We start from the raw sequence: 26161 nt of genomic DNA, 5'->3' as shown, positions 1-26161 counted from the left end.
CTGTTTTTTAAGATTTTCTCTTGCAAATTCAAGATAAGTCTCTTTTTCGACAGCATTTCAACACACCCACTATGAGGAAAATTGATCTTTCCAACCTGTTTTTTACGATTACCATAATTCAACTTTTCTGCAAATTTAGAAAAACTGTTTTCCTGCTTATCTGCAAAACGAAGAGTAGCAACAGAGAAGTCCTAATCAGACCAGAGCAGTCCATTGTAGAACACAGTTGAAAACCTACCGAAAGAATTTGTAAATTGGGCATTTATAAAGCAAATCATGATTAAGAAGCTCGCTTTTAAATTCACAAATATCTTTCAATATCCCTCCCCCTTCACCCAATATTTCACCCCCTTCATCGCTAAAAGATGCGGGTGCTTCGTGTCGAAATTTCTTTTCACCGCTCTTTTGCAGCTCATACATTAATTTTTTGACAAAATTTTGACCCGGGCAGATCTTTATCCGAATCGGCTCAATTTTTTTTATCAAGAAGGCCCATTTTGTACTTAATTGATAATTTTTGTGGTTTTATCAGACCGAGCTGGCTCTTGATCCTATTCTTATTCGTTTTTAGGTCATTCCAACACAATAACTTAGCCTCTAGTCTTCGGATACCAGACTACTATTGAATGCTTTTTATCAGAAATATTTACAGATTGTGAACTCTAACCCTTACAAACGGAAAAATGTGGACTGGATTTTTGGATTAATGTGAACTTCAACCCTTTCGAACTGAAAAAAATATTGGATCTGCATCTTTGCAATACCAGTAAAGTTTTGAATGAGTTTTATCAGCAATAATTTCAATTCAACTCCTTCAAACTGAAAAACTTCTTTAAATTCAACAAACGTTGCCGCTGAATTTTGACATTCGCAGCACTCAATTGCCATATGCAAAACCATTGTCACCAACATACCAATTATCAAAAGACTCGCAAAAATTTCAAGCTGAATGAAATTTATAATAGCTACGAGCACAAAGATATCGAGTCTTCTAAAACACTCGGAGAAATTTCAAGCTAATTGAAGTTTATAATAAATGTGAGCTCAAAGCTATGTAGTCTTCTAATTATATGATATATTTTTGATTAAGACTTCTTTCTTACGCAAATTCTACAGAAGAAAAGAAAGAAAATATCATTTTCGTCACTGGAGAACAAACAATTTGTTAAGCATGAACGTAGAGTCTTAACAGAATACAGCGTCATTGTTATTTTTGTTTTGATCATGACGACAAACAGTAAATTCCCAGCGTCAGGAGGAAAATTACAATATACAATCTGGTTCTAAAAAATCTATTTGTTTTGTGAAAAAAATTGGCAGTGAGAAAACTACTTTTTGCCATGTTACAAGTTGTCAAAATTATAACTATTACGCTTTTTTTCTTTTTTGACTCCCCTCAATTTATTCAAAAAACGCAAATAATTTCTAACAAGCGAGATAAAAATCTGACCTAAAATCGCATTATAAAAGGAGTCATAAAACTTGGATCCCATGATTTATGGATTTTCTTGAGCAAAATTGATCTAATACAAGTTCAGATCTAACTAAAGTTCATATATATCGGACTCTTACCGATGAAATTGACTTATAGTATATTATTTTAAAAAAAGTCTGACAAATATTACTTCTCCCGATGTTTCAATCTAACTTACAGTTACATTGTTTTGAGTTTAGAAATTTTTGTATAACGGATAGTCTTTAAGTTATTGGTTGTAAGTTTAATTTTGCAAATTTACAATAACCTATGTGAATAATTCCAAATGAAATGTGCCGGCCGCAATTTGCTGCAGAATCTTTCTGCAGTTATTAGGTAGTAAGAAAGCAAAACAGCAGAAAATTGTTTTCGAAGTTAATTCAACAAACATTGATGATTGTTTACATCTGACATCACAAGGAAGAGAACTCGCTTGCAATAAAATCAGTAAAAACTAACTCATTCGACTGATTTTTATTTGTGCAGATGCAGTTTTTGTAGGGACGTTGAAATTTATAATTGCGGAGACAGGAAACTTTGATTACCCTGTCTTTTTTCACGAGAATCACTGAAGTGACTTTTTGGCCTGATTGAAGGTTTTCAGCAAAGACCGAGTCCAATATTACAGTCACTTACACTTTGGCAAAATTTTCTTTTAGACTAACTTGCATGAACAAGATTATAATTTTGAGAAACGCAGTGGATTTGTCCTCATTGTCGAATTGATCTTCTGTAGGGTGTCAAAGAAAAGAACTAAGCTAAAATTTGGTTCATTGAAGTACCTCTGTTGTAATGAAAAAGATACTGACAGATTACAGCAGCTTTGCTACGATGCAGATGATTTCAGTCTTTCATTCAAATTTTCAGAGATAAATGCTAAGTTTTTTTTGCAAAATGAATATATTTAAGCAACACAATAATAGTCCAAAATTTCTAAACTCTATTTCTTAACAATCTATTTTAACATAATGAGGAAAACAGCTGAGATTTATTCAATCATTCTCGGGGTTGAATTTCCAATGCGATATGATTCATAATACCGACAGAAACACCAACAATGTTTGTGCCAGCCATTACTTTTTGGCTTTTAAGTTTTTTGTTGCATTATTTGTTTAGCGAGCTCCTTCTGAGGTTCCGTGTCACATTTTTGTTGAAGACTCTAAAAATGTGCAGGTGCACTCCTACATTTTTTAAATATCAAACTTTTATTTGTAGAGATGGTATTGACCCCCAAACAGTGAGCCTCCTGAAACAGAGCTTGCCATTTTGTTGATTGAATATCAACAGCTGCTAAGCCCTGTAACTATATTCATCATTGCCCGCCCACCAGACTTCAAAAATCTTCTGATGAGTCTCTATCTAGAACTGGGAGAGTTGATAGTCTCTCTCTCCGTCGAACTAATCTACTCTGGAATCAATTTTGAAGTCATACTAGATCACGAAAACTTTATTTTTTAACTTTCCTTTTGATTCAATGATCTATGATTTTGTTTGAGCAAAATTGATCTAATTTAAGTCCAAATCTGATGAGCAATCACATCTAATTGACTTATATTGAATAAATCGACTTGTAGGAGATACCTTTAGAGTATCTATCACAAAAATCATATCTCCCGATCCATGTCTCAGTCTATTTTAGGGCTGCATCGTATTGAAACTAGAAATTTTTTGCATTACGGATAGTTTTGCGATTATTAGTTGTAAGTTAAATTCTGTAAGTTTAAAGTAGTTCGTGTCCATTTGAACCTATGTGAAAAACTCTAAATAGGATGCGCGGGCCGGAATTTGTTGCAGCATCTCTCTGCAAAAATTAGGTGGAACCCGATCCATGTCTCAGTCCATTTTAGGGGTGCATCGTATTGAAACTAGAAACTTTTTGCATTACGGATAGTTTTGCAGTTATTAGTAAGTTAAATTCTGCAAGTTTAAAATAGTTCGTGTCCATTTGAACCTATGTGAAAAACGCTAAATAGGATGCGCGGACCGGAATTTGTTGCAGCATCTCTCTGCAAAAATTAAGTGGAAAAAAAGACAAAAATTTGTTGACAAAACAGTTGAACAAACATCATTGAAACATCAGAAACACCTGACATAACAACAAACAGTGCTCATTTGCAAAAAATTAGTAAAATTTAGTTCCTTCGACTGCTTTCGTTTTTTTGGTGCTGGCGCTCATGAAGTTGTAGTAGGAACATTGGAAGTCATAGTTGCCAGGACAAAAAACTTTGATTACCCTGTCTTTTGAATATCTTATTTGTTTTGCCTAAAAAGGAAAAGATTTTTTTACATGAATCACCGTTTTGCTATCTGAAGTGACTTTTTTGGCCAAACTGAGGGTTTTTGGCTCACACGTTTTCGTCGAAACCCTGTCGTCGCCGCTCATTCACTGGCAAATATTGTATTCAGACTAGTTTGCGTGAACGAAATAAAAATTGGGGAAAGTCAATTTCATTGTCCTTGTTTAGATGTACTTTGTTGAAACAGAAATGGGCCTCATTGTTGAATTGAGGGTGTCAATTTGCTTCTGTAGGGTGTCAAAGAAGGAAACTATGTTAAAAATTGAGTTGATGTTGTTCTAAGTGTAATACTCTAACAGATTGTTTATTTGTTTCGTTGTAAATTTTTTCTCTGTGTCATTGAAGGACCAATGTTGTCATAAAAGAGATACTTGATAGAATACAGTAGCTGCACTACAATGAAGATAAGTTTCATCACAACAATAGTCCGTAAATTTTATTCTTTTTCTTTACAACCAAGTTTGCCATAATGTTGGTCAAAAACAGCTGAGTTATTATCTAATCATTCTCGGGGTAACATTTCAAATGTTATATGTTTCAGAAAACTGACAAAAAGATGTACTTTGATGCACATTATCGGAACAAAAATGGGCCTCCTTGTTGAATTGAGCTTCTGTAGGGTGTGAAAGAAAAAAACTATGTTAAAGTTTGAGTTGATATTGTTCTGAGTGTAATACTCTAACAGATTTTTTATTTGTTTTTTCTTAATTTTTTTTCTCTTAATGAAGGACCAATGCCGTCATAAAAGGGATACTTGATAGATTACACTAGCTGCGCTACGATGGATATGAACTAGCTGCGCTTCATTCAAAAATTTCAGATAGAGATATGCTAAGATTTTTTGTAAAACCAGTATTACTGCATATCACAATAATAGTCCATAATTTTTTTTTATTTTTGTTTACAACTGAATTTGTCATAATATTGCTGGAAAACAGCTGAGTTATTATTTTTTCAATCTCGGGGTAGCATTATTAATGTTATATGTTTCAGAATACTGACAGTAACATCAATAAATTCTGTGAGAGCAAATACTTTTGGGTTTCTATTTTTTTGTTGCATTATTGGTTCAGCGAACTCTTTATGTGGTTCAATTGTAACATTTTTGTCAAACACTCTAAAAGATGTGCTAGTGCATTCCAACATTTTCTCAATATCAAACTTTTTTTTGGAGATGATATAGACTCCAAACAGTGAACTTCCTGAAATATTGAACAGAGCTTGCCATTTTTTTGATTGAATATCAACAGTGACTAAGCCGTGGAATTGTACTCAATATTGCCCATCCACAAAAACTCTAAATCCTTTTGATGAGTCTCCATTTAGACCTTGGAGAGTTGATAGTTCCCTCTCCGTAAAATTAATCTGCTCTGGAAACTGTTTTAAAGTCATCGTAGATCACAAAGTTTTTATAATCTAATTTTGGTTTCAACCAAATGATTTATGAATCTGTTTAAGCAAATTCGTTCCTTTTTATGTCCACAATTATTCAGCGTTTATGTCTAACGGACTTATATCAATTAAATTCACTTATAGTATTTACTTATACAGAAATATTTACAAGTTCGTTTCTCCCGAACGTTGTCTCAGTCCAATTTAGAGATGCATTGTATTGACATTAGAAAGTTTTTGAGCTAACGATTTTTTTGCAATTTAGTTTTCAGTTTAATTCTGGAAGTTTGAAATAGTTCGTGTCCAATTGATCCTATGTAAAAATTTCTAAATATGATATGCGGGTCGCAATTCGTTGCAGCATGTCTCTGCAAAGATTTAGTGGCAAAAACGCCAAAGGACTGAAAATTATTTACAAATTTAACTCAACAAACATCATTGATGATCGTTATTACCTGACATTACAATGAACAGTATTCATTAATAAAAAAAATTAGTAAAAAATGGTTCTTTCGACTGTTTTTTTCCTTGTTGCTGCCGCTCATGTAGTTGTTGTAGGAAACTTAGAAATTATAATTAAGAGGAGAAAAAAAACTTTGATCATCGTCTTTTGAATATCTTATTTGTTTTGCCTGGAAAAAGTCAAGACTTTTCAAATGAATCACCGTTTTGCCATCAGAAGTGTTTTTTTGCGGGTTTTTAGCTCACACAATTTTGTCGAAACCCCGGCGTCGTCACTCATTCTCTGACAAATTTTGTATTAAGACAAATTTGCGTGAACAAAAAAACTTTAGAGAAAATGAGTTTCATTGTCCCTGTTTAGATGTACTTTGTCGGAATAGAAATTGACCACATTGTTGAATTGAGCTTCTGTAGGGTGCCAAGGAAAAGAATTATATTAAAATTTGAGTTGATATTGTTCTCAGTGTAATACTGTAACAGATTATTCATTTATTTATTTTTAAACTTTTTTTCTGTGTCATTGGAGGACTAATGTTGTCATAAAAGAGATAGTGACAGATTACAGTAGCTGCGCTACGATGAAGATGAGGTTTATCATTCATTCAAAAATTTCAGATAGAGATATGCAAAGATTTTTTTTAAAATGAGTATAACTGCGCATCACAAAAATAGTTCATGAAATTTAACCTTTTTCTTAACAACCGAATTTGTTTTAACGCTGGAGGGAAACATCTGAGTTAACATCTAGTTATTCTTGGGGTAGCATTTCAAATGTTATATGTTTTGAACTACTGACAGTAACACCAAAAAGGTCTGTGAGAACAAAATCATTTCCCTCTATTGATGTCTTGGTGAATACAGGTGAATTGTATCGAGAATAGAAGCTTTTTGTATTACTTGTAGTTTTTCAGTTATCGATTGTAAGTTTATTTCTGCAAGTATAAAATCGTGTTCGTTTGGACTTATGTCGAATGTTCTAGATTATTTGTAGGGACCGGAATTGTTTCAATTTTAATAGGCTGTTTAGTCTATATTTCTTCCGTCATTAAAGGGTAAGAAAGGGTAATAGGGCAGAGAGTAGTTCGCAAAAACAAATCAACAAAATTCAATGATGATCTTAAACACCTGACATCACGATGTATAGGCTTCATCTGCAATAACGTCTGTAAAATCTAGTTTTTTCGACTGCTTTCCTTTCTCTGTTGCTGGCGCTCATGCAGTTATTGTAGGATCATTGGAAAATATAATTGCAGGGACGAGAAACCCTGTTTACCCTGCCTTTGAATGTGCTTATTTGTTTCGCCTAAAATGTTAAGGTTTTTCACCTTAATCCGCTGTTAGCCAAAGAGATATGCTAAGTTTTTTTTGCAAAATGAATATAATCGCGCAAAACAATAATAGCCCAAATGATCTAAAGTTTTTCATGGCAATCGAAATTGACATAGTGTTGGAGGAAAACAGCTGAGTTATTATCTAATCATTCTCGTGGTAGCATTTCCAATATGATATGATTTCGAACACTGACAGAAACACAAACAACTACTGTTCCGGCCATTACTTTTTGTTTTCTAAGTTTTTTGGCTACATTGTTGGGTTAGCAAGTTCTTGCTGAGATTCAAATGCATTCCATCATTTTTTCATTATCATATTTTTATTGGTAGAAATGGAATTGGCTAGAAAGGTTAGCTTCCTGAAATCTTCAACACAGATTGCCATTTTGTTGATTGAATATCATTCTGGTTGACAGCTGGAAATAATTTGTTTCAGTTTACAAAAAACACTCTGTCTAAAAGAAAGGATGAAATAGTGCAATGGGTCATTCTAAAATCTTATAATGCCAGATGAATATCATTCTGGTTGACAGCTGGAAATAATTTGTTTCAGTTTACAAAAAAACACTCTGTCTAAAAGAAAGGATGAAATAGTGCAATGGGTCATTCTAAAATCTTATGATCCCAGATAAAAGCTATCCAAATTTTTGCTATCAAATTGTTTTGTAGAACATTATTTTCCAAATATCAATGTAAGCGTTTTAAGAAAATGATTGCAAAATTAATTAACAATATACAGTAAAAGTCCACTCCGAGGAAATAAAAGCAGTATAAGTGTACTGTGATTACCTTGTCTTTTGGATATCTTATTTGTTTCGCCCAAAATTATAAAGATTTTTCACATTAATCTCTGTTTCGCCATCCGAAATGATCTTTTTGGCCTCTCCTCATTGAGAGTTTTCAGCTTCTAACTTTGTCGGAAAAAGAGTTTAATATAAGAGTCACTCGTTTTCTGTCAAGTTTTGCTTTAAAACTAACTTGCTCGAACAAAAATATAATTGGAGAAATTGGAGGGAGTGTCTCCGTTTAGATAAAAATTGTCGGAAGGAACTTTGGCCCACTGGTTGAATCGATCATTGAGCTTCTGTAGGTTGTCAAAGAGAAGAACTAGGCTAAAATTTGAGTAATTGCAGTAACGATTTTGTCATAAAAGAGATACTGACATATTACAGCAACTTTTCTATTTTTTCTGTCTATCATCTGTTCGAATTTTTCAGAAAGAGAGAGAGAGAGAGAGAGAGAGAGAGAGAGACATGCTAATGTTTTCTTGCAAAATGAATATATTTGTCCAACACAATTGATGTCCAAAAAACTAAACTCTTTATCATTTTTTCTAAACAATCAAATTTCTAGTTTGATATGATTCAGAATACTGAGAGTCTCACTAAAAAAATCTGTGGCAGTCCTTACTTGTTGGTTTTAAAGTTTGTTTTGGTTACATTGTTGGCTTAGCAAGCTGCTGCTGATATTCAATTGTCACATTTTAGTTGAAAATTCTAAGAGATGTAGTAGTTCATTCCTGCATTTTTTTCATTATCGTACTTTTATCGGTAGAGATGGATTGACCCCAAAAACTTAGTTCCTGAAATCTTCAGTATAGCTTGCCATTTTGGTTGAAGTTGGTTTCAATTTAAAACAAACACTCTCTCTTAAAGAAAGAATCAAATGAGGCAATGAGACATTCTAAAGTCCTATAATGCAGCCATCCAAGAAAACTTCTCAGAATTTTTTCCACCAAAATGATTTAAAAAACAACATTTTGACCAAAAACTAACAATTCCTTATTCAAAATGGTGCATAAAATTACAGATTTGAGAGCAGTTATAAAATTAACAGAGAACAATCAACAACCATGTTTTACGTTGGCACTACTGGATGCCTCAATTACACAATACTGGGGCATTGTTTGCAAGCTGTGGAAGCAGATTAAGGGGATACATAAACACGACTAAAAAATGTGTCCTGATGTAGGCTGTTTATCATTTCTTGAAAAATTCAATCGTTTGGTTATGGTGTTAACATCTAAATGGTCTCTGAAACTAACCGAACATACTTTTGACGCTACAATTCAGTAGAAGAAAAATTCAGGCTTGTCATCTGGAATTCAATAATGCTTTGTTGATATTTTAGTGAGTCGTGTGTACTATTCTTGGTAAATATTGAAAAGGGTATTAAAAATTTCTTTTGTCTCAAAGAACAATTATTTGCTGTAGAAGTGAGAATAAAAAGCCAGTATGCAACGGTATGTAATCAAAAATGTTCAAAAAAATGTTGTAGTGATTTTTTAAAAGTTTTCTTTTGCGGAATTAAAGACATGTCTTTTTTCGACAGCATTTTACCAAACCATCTTGTTCTTTCCAAGAATTTCTTTATTCGTCCTAACTGAAAATTCAGAAAAATTGTTTATCCGTTACAAAAAGAGAAGGAAGCAACAGAGAAGGACTAATCAGACCAGAGCAGCCCACATTAGCACGCAATTGAAAATATGCCGAAAAGTTTTGTCCATTGGGCATTCATGATGCAAAAATTTTTGAAATATCACTTTTATGTTCACAAAAATGCTTTCAATATCTTTCCACTTTCACCAATTTCACCGCTAAAAGATGAAGGTGCATCGCGCTAGAAGTTTTTTTCACTGCTCTCAACTGCTGCTCATTCATTAATTTTTTTGATAAAGCCTTGACCCGGGCAGATCTTTAATTGTCTGAATCAGCTCAACTTATTTAATGGGAAGGACATCTTGTACTTAATTGATCATTTTTGTTCAGAACAAGCAGGCTCTTGATATTATTTTTAATTGTTTTTGATGGCAGGTCATTCCAACACAAAAACTTGGACTTCCGGAATTGCTTGTTGTCTTCGGATACCAGACTAATATTGAATGTTTTTTTAGAAATAATTACAACATGTGAACTCTCACCCTCGTGACCGGGAAACAATGATCTGGATTTTTGGAATATTGTGAACTTCAACCCTTTTGATCTGAACAAAAATTGGATCTAGAACTATGGAATATCAGTATTGTGTTGAATGGGTTTCTTTCAGAAATATTTGTTCAATGCAAACCCTTCTAACTGAAAAACTCTTTTATACTGAAAAAACTTTGCCACGGAGAATTGTCATTCGCAATACTCCATTGCCATATGTTAAATCGTTGTCACCAACAAAGTGCTAATCAACAGACTCGCAATCAATTTAAGTTTACAGAAAGTTAGGAATAGCTACGAACAAAAGGACCTCGAATCTTGTAAAACAATAAGAACTTTTTCAAAAATAGGTAGTCTTTTATTTAATTGATATATCCTTGATTAAAAATTCTTTTTTAAGCAAATTCTACAGAAGAAAAAAATACCATTTTTGTCAGTTGAGAAGATACAACCTGTTAGTCCTGAACAAGAAAGTAGAGTCATAATAGAATAGAGGTGTCATAGTTTTTGTTTGGATCCTGGCCAGGAAATATAAAATCTCAGAGTCAAGAAATAAAATACAATAAACAGTCTTGATTCAAAAGTTGGTCTTTGCTTTGTTAGAAAATTTGACATCGAAAAATTAGTTTCTGCCATGTTACCAGTTGTCAAATGCGTTTTTTTGAGGTTTTTTTAAATTTCTTGTCTCACATCAAGTTTTCCGAAAAACATAAAATATTTTATTATATTGAGTGAGATATAAAACTGATCCAAAACTGCCTAAACGAAGAAGTCTTGTAAATAATTTTTGTTTCTTATATCAATTATGAGACCTTTGTCAGTCACCTGATTTAAAAAGAAACCACGGTTTTCTGAAAACTTTGCACTTAATCTATTCTGAAAGGTTTATACAGTTCCTATTAAACATTTCTGTCATCGAAAAAAATGATCCAATTTTATGTCGCGGGAAAAACGGAACATATATGATACCTGACTCATCATAGTAGTTCTCAAAACATTTTATGTTTTTATCAGCCATAAGAACCAAATTTAAAAACAAATTAAAAAAAAATTGAGATCAATAAAAAATCTTTCATATTGGCTCAAATAAAGGACACATCTACTGGATGTATGCGCATTAATGGCAGGCTTTGGAATTAGATTAGATAAAGCGCTGACTAAAAGCGGCAAGAAAAAACTTAATATATGCTGTTTCATCATTTCTTGACTTTTTATCGTTAAGATAAGTTTTTAACATCCAAATTGCCTTTGATACGTCAATGCTATGATTCAACGCTGATTTATAATTTTTCTCTCAAAACATTTTTTTTTGTTTTTATCAGCCATATGTTTAAAGCTCTACCTCCAAGAGAAGGAGAAAAAACATAATAGTTCGTTCTAAAACACTATAATGCGGGTATCCCAGATAAAAACTGCAAGATGATTATTGGAGAAATTGGAGAGTTTCTGTTTAGATGTACTTTGTTAGAACAGACTTAGGCCTCATTGTTGAATTGATATTTTTAGGGTGCCAAAAGAGAAGAACTAGGCTTACTTTTGAGTGATTGCAGTACTGATGTTGTGCTTAGAAAGATATTGACATCTTATGACTTTTCTCCTTCTCCTTGTCTATCCTTCATTCAAATTTATTAGAAAGAGATATGCTAAAATTCTTTTGCAAAAGGATAATATTTGCGCAAAAAAAAAATAGTCCAAATATTCTAAACCTTTTTTTATCAATCGAATTTGACATAGTGTTTGAGGAAAACAGCTGAGTTTTTATCTGATCATTCTCGTGCTAGCAATTCCAATGTGATTTGATTCCGAATACTGACAGAAACACAAACAAGTTTTGTGTCAGCCATTACTTTTTGTTTCTAAGTTTGTTGGCTACATTGTAGGTTTTGCAATCTCCTGCTGAGATTCGATTGACCTATTTTAGTCAACAAAAAGTACTATTGTGTTCCATTACTTTTTCATCGTCATGATTTCTGTGGCAGAAATTGAATTGGTCCCGGAAGGTTAACTTCCTGAAATCTTCAACACAGATTGCCATTTTGTTGATTGAATATCATTCTGGTTGACAGCTGGAAATACTTGATTTCAGTTTACAAAAAACAATCTCTCAAAATGAAAGGATGAAATATTGCGATGGGACATTTTAACATAATGCAGCGACCCCAGATAGAAAACACAAAATATTGCTATCAAATTGATTTGAAGAAATTGTTTTCTAAACATCAATGTGAGCTATTTAAGAAAAAGATAGAAAACTTAGATAGCAGTATACAGTAATAGTCCAGTCCGAAGAAAAAATAGCAATATGAGTAATATCAAATAAAAATTGACCGAAAAAAAGTCCATTCATGATACAAACGTGGTGCATAAAATTCCGGATTTGAAAATTTGTTTATAAAAAAATTAAGAACAAACAACCATCATTTAACACGGACTGATCTTGGAATGGGCAGAGTTTTTTCAAAGAGCCAGTTTATTCTTTTGACTTCTTGTCTGAACAGTATAAAACGTGAAAAGACACATTTTCATAATCTGTTCATAATAAAAAAATCAGACACAGAAATACCATGACTCAGCGCTCAATTATAATAATGCTCTGATCCGGATTACATTGGGTCTGCTAGACTCCTCTACAGGATGTGGGCGCATTGAGTGCAGTTTTTGGAATTAGATTACATTAAGTGGCTACCTAAAAGCGGCAAGAAAGATTTTATCTTAATGTATGCTTTTTCAACATTTTTTGACTTATTTACTGTTAAGTAATGGTTTTACATTCTACATTGCCTGTGATACATCAATACAATGATTCAACGCTGAATTGTAATTTTTCTCTCAAAACTTTTTTTCGTTTTTATCAGCGATATGTGTGAAGCTCTCTCTCCCATATAAGGAGAAAAGTCATGAGATGTTCGTTCTAAAACACTATAATGCGGGTATCCCAGATAAAAACTGCAAGATGATTTTTGGAGAAATTGAAGTGTTGCAGTTTAGATGTACTTGGTCGGAACAGACTTTAGCCGCATTGTTGAATTGATCTTCTGTGCCAAAAGTGTGCCAAAAGAGAAGAACTAGGCTATATTTGAGTAATTGCTGTACTAATGTTGTCCTTTAAAAGATATTGACAAGTTACAGCAGCTTTGCTACAATGCAGATGATGTCTATCCTTCATTCAAACTTTTCAGAGAGAGATATGCTTAATTTTATTTAGCAAAATGATATTATTTGCGCAAAACAAAGATAGTCCACATATTCTAAACTTTTTCTGATCAATCGAAGTTGACATAGTGTTGGAGGAAAACAGCTGAGTTATTATCTGCTCATTCTCGTGCTAGCAATTCAAATGTGATTTTATTTCGAATACTGACAGAAACACAAACAAGTTTTGTGTCAGCCATTACTTTTTGTTTCTAAGTTTGTTGGCTACATTATTGGTTTAGCAATCTCCTGCTGAGATTCGATTGCCCTATTTTAGTCAAAAATATGTACTATTGTATTCCATTATTCTTTCATCATCATGATTTCATTGGCAGAATTGGACTTTGCCCCGAAAGGTTAGCTTCCTGAAATCTTCAACACAAATGGCCATTTTGTTGACTGAATACCATTCTGGTAGACAGTTGGAAATAATTGATTTCAGTTGACAAAAAACAATCTCTCTAAATGAAAGGATTAAATATTGCGATGGGACATTTTAAAATCTTTCAATGCAGCGACCCCAGATAAAAAACCCAAAACATTGCTATCCAATTGATTTGAAGAATTTTGTTTTCTAAATATCAATGTGAGCTATTTAAGAAATTGAAAGCAAATTTAATTAACAGTATACAGTAATAGTCCAGTCCGAAGAAAGAAATAGCAGTATGAGTATTATCAAACAAAAATTGACCGATAAAACGTCCTTTCATGATACAAACATGGAGCATAAAATTCCAGATTTGAAAATTTGTTTATAAAATATTTAAGAACAAACAACCTTCATTTAACATGGACTGTTCTTGGACTGGGTAGAGTGTTTTCATAGAGCCGGTTTATTTTTCTGATTTTTTGTCTAAACAGTATGAAAAGTGAAATGAGACATGATCATAATGTGTTCGCAATAAAAACAATCAGACAGAGAAATACTATGACTCAGCGCTGAATTATAAAAATGCTATGATCTGGATTACACTGGTTCTTATAGACTCCTCTACAGGATGTGGGCGCATTGAGTGCAGGCTTTGGAATTAGATTACATTAGGTGATGGCCTTAAAGAAAGATTTTATCTTAATGGATGCTGTTTCATCATTTTTTGACTCATTTATTGATAAGTCATGGTTTTACATTCTATATTGCCTGTGATACATCAATAATATGATTCAGCGCTAATTTATAAAGTTGCTCTCAAAATGTTTTTTTTGTTTTTTTATCAGTTGTATGTTTAAAACTCTCTCTCTCTCTCTCCAATTGAAATAAAAAGGAATCCTAGAACACTCTAAAACACTCTAAAATCCTAGAATGCCGGTATCCCAGATATAAAGGGCACAAAATTTTGCTCTCGAATTAATTTAAGGAACTAGATTACATTGACTCTACTAGATGCCTCATCTACAGGATGTTGGCGAATTGAGTACAGGCTGTGGAAATATATAAAGAGGCTGCCTAAAGTGAGCGAGAAAAAATTCCTCCTGACGTATGCTATTTCATCATTTCATGAAATATTTATTATTTAGTTATGGTTTTAACATCTAAATGGCATTTGAGGCTAACCAAAAATGGGTTTGGTGGTAAGATTCGGCCCAGGAAAACTTCAGGGGATAGAGCTTGTCATCTGGACTTCAACAATTCTTCGCTCATAGTTGAGTAAGTCTTGAGTACTTTTTTGGGTAAATACTGAAAAGCGGTTTAAAGAATTTTGCATCTCGAAGAAGATTTTTTGGCAGAAGTGAGAATGGGTTGAGTTTCAACAAACCACATAACAAAAATTAAACTGTCGATCATGTTCGATAATTTTGCTTTTCTGCAAACTTGAACAAAAGATTATTTTTCTGCTCATCTATAAAAAAATCAGCAAAAGAGCATCACAAAAAATCAGAATTGCAACAGAGCAGTCCACTTCAGAATATAGTTGAAAACTTTTCGGAAGACTTTTTAAATTGGGAAACCATAAAGAAAGAACGTAACCGCAAACCACACATTTAGAGCACCACACATTTTTAATTGATAATTTTTGTAGTTTTATCGGACCCAGTTGGCTCTTGATTTTAATTTTTTTGGTTTTGAGGTCATTCCAACACAACAAATTGCACCATCTGAATAACCTGCAGTCTTCGGATACCAGAGTAATTTTGTATGTTTTTTATCAGAGATAGTTACCAAATGTGAAAACTGACCCTTACAAACGGAAAAAATGAACAGCATTTTTGAATATTTTGAACTTCAAAACTTTGTACTGAAAGATATTAGATCTAGACCTTCGGAATACCAATAAAATTTTAATTGAATCTCATCAGAAAATTTTAATTCAGCTGTCAAAATTGAAAAACCCTTTCAAACTGGAAAACCGTTGCCGTGGAATTTTGGCACTTTCAGTAGTCCATTGTTGTTTGTGAAATCGTTGCGCACAACATAGAGTTCATCGAAAGACTCGAAAAAATTTCAAGCTAATTGAAAATTATATCAACTGCGAGCACAAAGATATCGACTGTTATAAAACACTTTAAAAAAATCAATTTGATAGTAGATTATATTTATTATGAGCCCAAATCTAAGTAGTCTTTTAAGTAAATAATAGATCAATGATTAAGAGTTTTTCTTTGGACAATTTCTATATAAGAATTAAAGAAAATACTATTTTTGTCACTGCAGAAGATATAATTGGTTATTCATGAACATGAACGAGAATTTTAACAGGAAACAATCGTCATAGTTTTTTTTTGATCCTGGCGACGAAAAGTGACTTCTCAGCATAAAGCGGGAATTTGAAATAAGTGTTGAAAAAAATACTTTTGCAATGTCACCAGATGCTAAATTTTTTAATATTCGCGTTTTTTGACTTTTCGACTCCCCTCAATTTATTCAAACAACATAAATTATGTTATTCCAATGAGCGAGATATAAAACAAATTGATTCAATACTGCCTAAACGAAGAAGTCTTTTAATTACTTTTTTTAATATCAATAAAGTGACCTTTGTCAGACACCTGATTTAAAATGAGTTGTAATTTTTCTCTCAAAATTATTTTTCGTTTTTATCAGCGATATGTGTGAAGCTCTCTCTCCCATATAAAAAGAAAAGTCATGAGATGTTCGTTCTAAAACACTATAATGCGGAAATCCCAGATAAAAACTGCAAGATGATTTTTGGAGCAATTGAAGTGTTTCTGTTTAGATGTACTTGGTCGGAACAGATTTTAGCCGCATTGTTGAATTGATCTTCTGTGCCAAAAGTGTGCCAAAAGAGAAGAACTAGGCTACATATGAGTAATTGTTGTACTAATGTTGTCCTTTAAAAGATATTGACAAGTTACAGCAGCTTTGCTACAATGCAGATGATGTCTATCCTTCATTCAAACTTTTCAGAGGGAGATATGCTTAATTTTATTTAGCAAAATGACATTATTTGCGCAAAACAAAAAAAGTCCACATATCCTAAACTTTTTCTGATCAATCGAATTTGACATAGTGTTGGAGGAAAACAGCTGAGTTATTATCTGCTCATTCTCGTGCTAGCAATTCCAATGTGATTTTATTCCGAATACTGACAGAAACACAAACAAGTTTTGTGTCAGCCATTACTTTTTGTTTCTAAGTTTGATGGCTACATTATTGGTTTAGCAATCTCCTGCTGAGATTCGATTGTCCTATTTTAGTCAACAATATGTACTATTGTGATCCATTATTCTTTCATCATCATGATTTCATTGGCAGAATTGGAATTTGCCCCGAAAGGTTAGCTTCATGAAATCTTCAACACAAATAGCCATTTTTTTGACTGAATACCATTCTGGTTGACAGTTGGAAATAATTGATTTCAGTTTACAAAAAACAATCTCTCTAAATGAAAGGAATAAATATTGCGATGGGACATTTTAAAATCTTTTAATGCAGCGACCCCAGATAAAAAAAACCCAAAATATTGCTATCCAATTGATTTGAAGAATTTTGTTTACTAAATATCAATGTGAGCTATTTATGAAATTGAAAGCAAACTTAATTAACAATATACAGTAATAGTCCAGTCCGAAGAAAGAAATAGCAGTATGAGTATTATCAAACAAAAATTGACCGAAAAAAGTCCATTCATGATACAAACATGGAGCATAAAATTCCAGATTTGAAAATTTATTTATAAAATAATTAAGAACAAACAACCTTCATTTAACACGGACTGTTCTTGGACTGGGTAGAGTGTTTTCATAGAGCCGGTTTATTTTTCTGATTTTTTGTCTGAACAGTATGAAAAGTGAAATGAGACATGATCATAATGTGTTCGCAATAAAAAAATTCAGAATATAAAAATGGGTTGAGTTTTAACAAACCACATAACAAAAATTAAACTGTCGATCATGTTCGATAATTTTGCTTCTCTGCAAACTTGAACAAAAGATTATTTTTCTGCTCATCTATAAAAAAATCAGCAAAAGAGCATCACTAAAAATCAGAATTGCAACAGAGCAGTCCACTTCAGAATATAGTTGAAAACTTTTCGGAAGACTTTTTAAATTCATAAAGAAAGAACGTAACCGCAAACCACACATTTAGAGCTCACTTTAAAAGTCACAAAGGGTCTTTCAACAACTAACCGCTTTCACCGAATTCGCAGCTAAAATATGCTGGTGCTTCACCGTTCTTTACTGCAGCTCAAATTTTTGTCTCTTGAAAAAATCTTGAGCCGGGCAGACTTTTGCGTGTCCGAATCGGATTAATGTTTTTAACAGGAAGACTTTTTTCTTTTTAATTGATAATTTTTGTAGTTTTATCGGACCCAGTTGGCTCTTGATTTTAATTTTTTTGGTTTTGAGGTCATTCCAACACAACAAATTGCACCATCTGAATAACCTGCAGTCTTCGGATACCAGAGTAATTTTGTATGTTTTTTATCAGAGATAGTTACGAAATGTGAAAACTGACCCGTACAAACGGAAAAAATGAACAGCATTTTTGAATATTTTGAACTTCAAAACTTTGTACTGAAAGATATTAGATCTAGATCTTCGGAATACCAATAAAATTTTAATTGAATCTCATCAGAAAATTTTAATTCAGCTGTCAAAATTGAAAAGCCCTTTCAAACTGGAAAACAGTTGCCGTGGAATTTTGGCACTTTCAGTAGTCCATTGTCGTTTGTGAAATCGTTGCGCACAACATAGAGTTTATCAAAAGACTCGAATAAATTTCAAGCTAATTGAAAATTATATCAACTGCGAGCACAAAGATATGGACTGTTATAAAACACTTTAAAAAATTCAATTTGATAGTAGATTATATTTATTATGAGCCCAGATCTAAGTAGTCTTTTAAGTAAATAAGAGATCAATGATTAAGAGTTTTTCTTCGGACAATTTCTATATAAGAATTAAAGAAAATACTATTTTGGTCACTGCAGAAGATATAATTGGTTATTCATGAACATGAACGAGAATTTTAACAGAAAACAATCGTCATAGTTTTTTTTGATCCTGGCGACGAAAAGTGAATTCTCAGCATTAAGCGGGAATTTGAAATAAGTCAGCGTTGAAAAAAACACTTTTGCAATGTCACCAGTTGCTAAATTTTTTAATATTCGCGTTTTTTGACTTTTCGACTCCCCTCAATTTATTCAAACAACATAAATTATGTTATTCCAATGAGCAAGATATAAAACAAATTGATTCAATACTGCCTAAACGAAGAAGTCTTGTAATTACTTCTTTTTGAAATATCAATAATGTGACCTTTGTCAGACACCTGATTTAAAATGAAACCACGGTTTTCTGAAAGCCTTGCACTTAATCTATTCTGAATGTTTTATACAGATCCTATTAAACATTTGTGTCATCGAAAAAAATGATCCAATTTTATGTCGCGGGAAAAGCAGACCATATATGATACCTGACTCATCACAGTAGTTCTCAAATAATTTTAAGTTTTTTACAGCCATTTGTATAAAATTCTCTTTTCAAGGGAAATAAGAAAAATTATGCAATGGTACGTTCTCAAATCCTATAATGCAGGTATCTCAGAGCTGCCCAAAACTTTGCTCTCGAATTAATTTATGAAAATTGTTTTTGACCAAAAGTAATACGTTCGTGATACAAAAATGGTGCAAAAAGTTCCAAATTTAAGCACAAATTAAAAAATATAATTGAGATCAAAAAAATTTTTTTATGTTGGCTCAAATGGATGCCTCATCTGCTGGATGTATGCGCATTGAGTGTAGTCTGTGGAATTAGATTAAAAAGGGCTGCTAAAAGCGGCAAGAAAAGTTTTAGCTTAATGTATGCTGTATCATCATTTGTTGACTTATTCATCGTTTAGATATGGTTTTAACAACCAAATCGCCTTTGATAGATCAATACTAGGATTCATTGATCTGGATTTTTGGAATATATTGAACTTCAAGCCTTTTGATCTGAAAGAAAATTGGATCTAGAACTATGGAATATGAGTGCAGTGTTGAATAAAATTTTCAGAAATATTTTCAATGCAAACCCTTCAAACTGAAAAACTCTTTTATACTGAAACAACTTTTCCACGGAGATTTGTCATTCGCAATACTCCATTGCCATATGTGAAATCGCTGTCACCAACAAAGTGCTTATCAACAGACTCGCAATCATTTCAAGCTACAGAAAGTTAAGTATAGGTACGAACAAAAGGACCTCGAATCTTGTAAAACAATAAGAACTTTTTCAAAAATAGGTAGTCTTTTATTTAATTGATATATCATTGATTAAAAATTCTTTTTTAAGCAAATTCCACACAAGAAAAAAAATACCTTTTTTGTCAGTTGAGAGGAAACAACCCGTTAATCATGAACATGAACGTAGAGTCTTAACAGAATAGAGATGTCAAAGTTTTTGTTTGAATCTTGGCCTAGAAATATAAAATCTCAGAGTCAGGATCAAAAACACAATAAACAGTCTTGATTCAAAAATTGGTTTTTGCTTTGATAGAAAATTTGGCATCGAAAAATTAGTTTTTGCCATGTAAGTTGTCAAATGCGTATTTATGTGTTTTTTTTTTAAATTTCTGACTCCCCTCAATTTTTCCAAAACACATAAAATTTTTTGTTATAATGAGTGAGATAAAAAACTGATCCAATACTGCCTAAACGAAGAATTCTTAAAAGTAATTTTTATTTCTTATATTAGTTAAAAGAACATTGTCAGACTTCTGCTGAGTTAATCTAAAATTACTGATTTGTTAAAACCTTGCACTTGATCTATTCTGAAAAGATTACACTGTTCCTATTAAACACCTGTGTTATCAACAAAAATAATCCATTTTTGTCCGGCAAAAATGGACCATACAGATACTTGGCTCATCACAGTAGTTCTTAAATCTTTCTCTTTTGTTTTTATCAGCCATAGCTTGCATTTTTTTGTTAATGAAATAACAATTACGTTTCAAATTATGCCATAGAAGACTTTCTAATACAAATTTAAGAGCTAACTGCTCTTTGTAGCAGTTTGTATGGATTCCAAATGAAGTATGGTTTCACTATTCAAACAAATTGGTTTAAGTATTTAATAAGTTATATAGCAACCATTTATAATATCGATGTTACTCGTTACTGATTGGTGAATCGAATAATTGTTGTTTATGCACGTAGTAATGTTAACTGTTTTATGTAAAATATCAATATGAGTTTTCTGAGCTTTATGTACAATGTCAATGTGGGTTCTATGTACAATCTCGATATGTATATAGGAAATGTCCAGCTACTGCACTATCTGCACTGGTGGACATGAGCCTGGCCGATACACACGTAACAACAAAAGCCTCACTTATTGGCATTTGATTATTAAAAAATCAACTAAGATATCAGAAAATAGACTTTTAAAGAAGTTTGACTAAAAATAATCATTATATGAAAAAAACACCTTTGCACCAAATCAGTGTTGTCAGCCACCATTGACTTGTGAGCTTACTGGCAAATTTTTTGTTGGGTTCATAGATGGTTGGAAGATTACCCTATCCACGTACTATGAACTTTGACTGACTGTGGTTTGTCTTCCCAAGATTTAAGGAAGTTGATAAGTTTTCTGTCCCAGACTGTAAAATTTTTCAAATTTGCTAATTTTTGAGTTCTGACAAGATCTAAATTTTTTTGAGCTTCGAAGCCATTTTGTGCTGTTTGTTGGTTCTTGCTGATGCTTAGATGTGGCGCCAACATAGCGACCCTTTTTTCGATCTCGGAAACAACATAATAAAAAATGGGTGCTAACTTTACCGTTGCTCAGTTCAGTTCTCAAGTGCCACCCACTCTGACTCTTGCTGATCACACCACACTACCATCACCAGTATAAACTTTCATTATCGTCCCATTTTTTAAAGAGTGCTCTACTAGCCATAAAAGCTCATCATATTTCACGTTTTGCACATGACCTTTTGACCACTTCAATCGTGGGTTCAATTGAGCAAGATTCTCGCAATTATACTTCTTCACGAGCATATCGACTCATTATTGAGCCATTTTTAAGGAATTTCATATATCATGGTAGCGCTCACTGGATGGCATGAATGGTGCGCTCGTGTATTCTTGTCCTAACACACGTGGATTTTTCATTAGGACCTATGAGCCGCCAGATCTTCAGGGTCTTCACCTAATGCCCTTCCAGGGGTGTGCTCTACATTACAATCTATAGTACTGATTTCTACAACCGTCAAGCTTCGCTTGTGCTTGACCGTAACAATGACTTTCCTGCACTATCAACCATTCTTTCCGTTTCCACCCAATTGTGGCATTCTAGGTGATCTGTATATCCAGGCAGTATTTTTCCTGGTCAATTATCCAGAGTTGGTTGAATATCCGGCAAAGGAGGTCTGAATTTCCAAACAGTAAATTAAACGACTTTCAGTCATATTTTTGTACTATGCTTTCAAAAACTCCTTCATCTCAAAGCATTTTTTTTACAAAATCTGAGGCGTTTTGTTTTCACTTATGAAGGTACTGAGGTAGCAACAACGTCCGATGGATCTTGTCAGTAGAACTAAATTTGTCTCTGTGTACAAAGACCCAACCACTTCGATGCTTTGACTGCTCTGCTTGTTTGAAAATTTATGGGGCATTACCATCTCGTCAAGGAATGTCGTAGGAACTTGATCTCAATGGTTTTGAAGTATTCAAATCTCTCTTGGCTGCACGGGAAAACATGAACAATCATGAAATCTTTATCATGGTACGTCCATTATTGCTGGTGGAATTTGATTGGCGTTCCTTTGCCGATGTTTGACACATCTTGAGCTGATTTTTCGTAATGCAATTTTGAATCCAATAATCCAGAATGCTTGTTCCCCTTAAAATTGGTCCCTGTTTGTATGCTGTTGCGATGTGATCTCTCTAACATAAAATCTAAGATTGAATGATTCGCTGTCAAATATATATGGTGATTTGAATCGTAATATAGGCTCGAATGCTTCAGTCAGATTTTCATTTGAATTGTTTCATCTTCCTCTGTAAATTGCAGCCATTTGGGAATATTTGTTGTTCTCCAGACTTCCTTGCTGCCCATTATAACCTTGAAACATTTTGAAAATATGCTTCGATCAAATCAAAACAATACTTGCTCGGCTGGAAGGATTGGATTTCATTTGGTTTGAGAGGCGATGCCCTTTCTATCTAGCTTTGAACCTCATACAGCAAGCAATAATTTTTTGATTTGTTTGAGGCTGGCGTTTTGGCTCCAGTCATTTAAGCAGAATCAACCTCGTTAATTTGGCGCCACGCTTTTCTCTGTTTTTTGCCTTTTTGTATCTGTGCGCTTACGTTTAACCCTACAGACTCACAAATGCATTCAATGCAATTTTTTGTTGTCCATCATTTTGAACTTGTCTCCATTCAAATCCACGGCAAGGGTTTGTTGATACCATTTCCCTAGGTTTCTGGGGTTTTGTCCTTCTCTGGGCATTGTTCTGGAAGTTTAGGTTGTTCTATTGCCACGTAGAAATTGTTTGTTAACCTATTATTGTCTTCTCAAAACAGGAGGCCCAATACGAAACGTTCAAGGTTGAAACATGTGCTTTTTTCTAGAAAATTGATTGCTCACTGCCAGTAAATTTCAATGGTCGGACTCATCACAAATTGGAGTGTGGGACTCAATATCACACATTTGCTCAATTAAATAATTTATTTGTCATTAGCTTTTGAGGTTTTCGCTTGTTTCGATTACAGTGGACCGCTTAAAGCCCACCCAGTATCTGATTTTGCTGCCCACGGTGCAGTTTAAGCTACAGATTTTTTGAAGTCTAAAGGGTGATTTATGTAATGAAAATGTTGACCGGGAAAAACTTGAACTTCATTCAATCTGTAGGCCTGAAGTAAAGTCGATTTAGTGACCTTTTTCTAACTTCAGATAACAAATCGCTGATCAGTTTTGAGCGTTCCTTTTGACAATTAGTTGTCCCATTTTTGTCACATTGCAATCCAAATGCTTTTGAGTAGAAAATGCATCTGTATCGTTTTGTGTCAACATATTCCAAGTGGGTCGAACAATACTGAGGTAAATGACAGGAGTATTCTTTGTGCTACTTTTATTGCAATTTTTTATTAGTTCCACGACAAACAGTGACCGTCTGCCTCCACGTTACAACTTATTGCAAGGATTGATGACAGATGTGCTTGCCTGTTTGACAGTTTTGTGAGGAAATTTTTAGTGATTTGAAGTAGTTTGTGTAGAATGTTCTGTGAACCGCTTTGACGAGGGTTTTATACGTATTTGCATCAATTTCAATACTTGATGCAAAGCGAAATTTGTATAATACGGCACTTTTTGCGCACCGAAAACGTCGTGTGTACTTGTTGGTTGCCCAATTCTGCTCTGTTTTTCTTCGCAGAGGAAATGTGAGCATTGGTTGTCGTCGCCTGGGACAGCAATTTAAAGAAATATAGCTTCAATGTTGGCTGATAGAGACTGGTTGTTCCCAAAAACAAACAGTAATTCATTCAGGCTCTGCAACAGGTCCAGACCATATAGAAATCAGTCATTGAGGGCTCTGTTTTGGTTTTTGGCTGCCGCATTGCTGCCTCTTCTCACCTTTCACGTTTGTGGGGTTTGATGACTGGGTAACTTGGAAAATACCATTGATGTTAATCTTGGATTTGACTCAATTCTGGTTTTCAATTTTAAAAATATATCCCGTAATGACATCCGTGACAGTAGTATCTTGATAGCGCTTGTTTTTGCGTCTCGACTTTCTGCAGGCTTTGTTCTGGAGCCTTGATTTTTCGGAATGTCAACTAGAATCTGTTTGGTTACCCACATTTGCCCACAGCCCACATTAAGCCCATGTCATAAAAATCACTGATAAAACTTTTGGTTTCTTCTAGCAACTTGATTGACCGTTACTCGTGTTTGAAAGGACCACTTTAAAACGTAGGACTATTATTCCTCTTCTTGCTCAAATTATTCTCTAAAATATCATCTCCTATTCATCGTGGTTACTATTGTAGCAAGGGTTTCCGCTTGCTACACTGTTATTGAAATACCTAAGGTCCAGCAAAATTTGACTTCACTGCGCACAGTGCAATTTTGTAAATAATTCCTGACTTCTTGGACTGTAAAAGGTAAAGTATGTCCTTACAGTCTTTCCCAAAAACTTGAGTTCCTTTTAGATTGAGATCGGACTTTGCAAATTATTCATGTGAAATTATAAGTCGATTAAATTTTGAAGATTTACAAATTGATCATCCATATTCAATTTCTCTGGAAAGTAGCAATGTACTGTTGTCAATGATGAAGACCTCTCATGAGCTCAATCGTCTATCGGCACCATTTCAGTCAGGACATCCTGTGATCCGTGATTTGCTGCAACCGATATTGTTGCCTTTCAACATTGAACTTGAAGTGTAGACATTACTGATTTAAGACAACACTCAATTGGATATAAATCCAATTGAGAGTCCCGGATCACATCTTGGTTGTTTCTGGCATGGCAGCATCTCAAACAATTGCTCTGAATTACTTCCTTGAAACGTCACTATAAGAGAAATTATTGTGTCAACTTCAACAACGCGGCTGGGGACATTAAGTGTCCTGCCATTGCAATCCTTAGATAGGTGAACTGGTCTCAGAAAATTGGTCTCTAAGCCCATGTCATAAGAATCACTGATAAAACTTTTGGTTTCTTCTAGCAACTTGATTGACCGTTACTCGTGTTTGAAAGGACCACTTTAAAACGTAGGACTATTATTCCTCTTCTTGCTCAAATTATTCTCAAAAATATCATCTCCTATTCATCGTGGTTACAATTGTAGCAAGGGTTTCCGCTTGCTACACTGTTATTGAAATACCTAAGCTCCAGCAAACTTTTGACTTCACTGCACACAGTGCAATTTTGTAAATAATTCCTGACTTCTTGGACTGTAAAAGGTAAAGTATGTCCTTACAGTCTTTCCCGAAAACTTGAGTTTCTTTTAGATTGGAGGTCGGACTTTGCAAATTACTCATGTGAAATTATAAGTCGATTAAATTTTGAAGATTTACAAATTGATCATCCATATTCAATTTCTCTTGAAAATAGCAATGTACTTTTGTCAATGATGAAGACCTCTCATGACCTCAAGCACTTATCGGCACTATTTCAGTCAGGACATCCTGTGATCCGTGATTTGCTGCAACCGATATTGTTGCCTTTCACCATTGAACTTGAAGTTTAGACATTACTGATTTAAAACAACACTCAATTGGATATAAATCCAATTGAGAGTCCCGGATCACATCTTGGTTGTTTCTGGCATGGCAGCATCTCAAACAATTGCTCTGAATTACTTCTTTGAGACGTCACTATAAGAGAAATTATTGTGTCAACTTCAACAGCGCGGATGGGGACATTAAGTGTCCTGCCATTGCAATCCTTAGATAGGTGAGCTGGTCTCAGAAAATTGAAGCGCAGTCCACACTTCTCAGCTAATTGTTCTCGTTTACTTACTTTCATTCATTCGATAAATTACAAGGCCAAATAGCAAATTGTTCCTATTTCAAAGGACATTCGATTATCTTAGGTACGTCTAAATTGCCTACATTTCAGGAAAAACTGCCCGTCTTCGGCTTATTTTACGGCTTCGATTTTTATTTCTATCAAAAGACGAGTTTTTCGGC

At 33.7% G+C, this 26161-nt stretch overlaps 1 protein-coding gene across 1 annotated transcript in view; it reads right to left on the bottom strand.

Moving 5' to 3' along the window:
• LOC142342624 (proteasome subunit beta type-7-like) overlaps positions 1-20597 on the bottom strand; it is a 67313-nt gene extending 46716 nt beyond the window's left edge. Inside the window, exon 1 of the mRNA XM_075394044.1 lies at positions 20586-20597. The gene's annotated coding sequence lies outside the window, so the exon portion shown is untranslated. The remainder of the gene's footprint in view (positions 1-20585) is intronic.
• Between the last annotated feature and the right edge of the window lie 5564 nt (positions 20598-26161).

The sequence above is a fragment of the Convolutriloba macropyga genome, chromosome 7 (assembly GCF_964194025.1).
Source record: "Convolutriloba macropyga chromosome 7, txConMacr16.3, whole genome shotgun sequence".
NCBI classification, from domain to species: domain Eukaryota; kingdom Metazoa; phylum Xenacoelomorpha; order Acoela; family Convolutidae; genus Convolutriloba; species Convolutriloba macropyga.
The sequence above is the reverse complement of the archived record's forward strand: the minus strand, read 5'-3'. Positions and strand labels throughout refer to the sequence as shown.